The sequence below is a fragment of the Chaetura pelagica genome, unplaced genomic scaffold, assembly GCF_000747805.2.
Source record: "Chaetura pelagica isolate M959 unplaced genomic scaffold, ChaPel_1.0 scaffold397, whole genome shotgun sequence".
In the NCBI taxonomy this organism is placed as follows: domain Eukaryota; kingdom Metazoa; phylum Chordata; class Aves; order Apodiformes; family Apodidae; genus Chaetura; species Chaetura pelagica.
In genome coordinates this window covers 59,865-61,327 of record NW_009953851.1, presented here as the reverse complement: position 1 = coordinate 61,327, position 1,463 = coordinate 59,865, and positions in this window count along the sequence as shown.

Sequence of the window (1,463 nt, the reverse complement as noted above, 5' to 3'; positions counted from 1 at the left end):
CTCCTCCAGTTTTCATCCATCCCCCTTGTCCTCTCCCTCCCTGCCCTTGTCCCAAGTCCCTCCCCAGCTTTCCTGGAGCCCCTTCAGGCACTGGAAGGTGCTCTAAGGTCTCCCTGGAGCCTTCTCTTCTCCAGGCTGAACACCCCAACTCTCCCAGCCTGGCTCCAGAGCAGAGCTGCTCCAGCCCTGGGATCATCTCCGGGGCCTCCTCCGGACTCTCCCCAACACATCTCTGTCCCACCCCATGCCTTTGCCCTGGGAACCTGCAGCAGGACTTGTGTCCCACAGGCAGATTGCAGAAAAACTCCACTTGAATAAAAAACCTTTGAGAAGTGACCAAACCCTCTTTTAGAGGTGCTTTTAGACTTCAAACTCTTGTGTCTCGACAACACCCCTGGTTTGGAGCAGCTTCGCACCCCGCAGCTCCGGATTTGACACCTGCCTGCAGTAAGCCAGGGGTTTCACACCTCAGTGGTGCTGCCCTGCCTGGGAACCTGCCTGAGGACCTGCCTGGGGACCTGCCTGGGGACCTGCTGCTGAGCTTCGGATGGTTCAGGGTGGCAGGAAGAGGGTTTTTTTCTTCCCCAACCGCAGCGGGGCCAGGTGCTCGGAGAGGGTGGTGGTGGTGATGAATTGGTGGTGGCAAGTGAGAACTGTGCTCCTCCAGGTGGGCTTTCCCTGCTCTGGCAGAATGAAAAACACCCAAATCAAGCCCCCGAGAAGCCAGTCTTTCTTCTGAAAGGTTGACAAGGGGATTGCAAGGCTAGTTTTTAGATTAGCCCCCAACATAAGAAGGAGATGGAGCTCCTGGAGAGAGTCCAGAGGAGGCCACAGAGATGATCCCAGGGCTGGAGCAGCTCTGCTCTGGAGCCAGGCTGGGAGAGTTGGGCTGTTCAGCCTGGAGAAGAGAAGGCTCCAGGGAGACCTTAGAGCACCTTCCAGTGCCTGGAGGGGCTCCAGGAAAGCTGGGGAGGGACTTGGGACAAGGGCAGGGAGGGAGAGGACAAGGGGGAAGGGATGAAAACTGGGAGAGGGAGATTGAGGTGAGACATGAGGAGGGAATTGTGGAGTGTGAGGGTGGTGAGAGCCTGGCCCAGGCTGCCCAGGGAAGCTGTGGCTGCCCCATCCCTGGCAGTGTTGAAGGGCAGGTTGGATGGGGCTTGGAGCAACCTGGGCTGGTGGGAGATGTCCCTGCCTGTGCAGGGGGTTGGGATCTACATGATCTTTAAGGTCCCTTCTGACCCAAATAGGATTCCATGATTCTCATCTCCAGCCCCCTGGGAGCCCTCCCAGGGCTCAGACACATGGCAGTGCTGCCCCAGCCCCACTGGGTGGTATCACAGGGTGACTCCTTGCTTCGAGCAGGGGTTGATATCCCAGCTCCCCAACATCTCTTCCCAGACCTAACCTGGTGCAGCTGCATATCCTGCACCCTGAGAGCCTCTTTCTGCTCATGTTCAGCA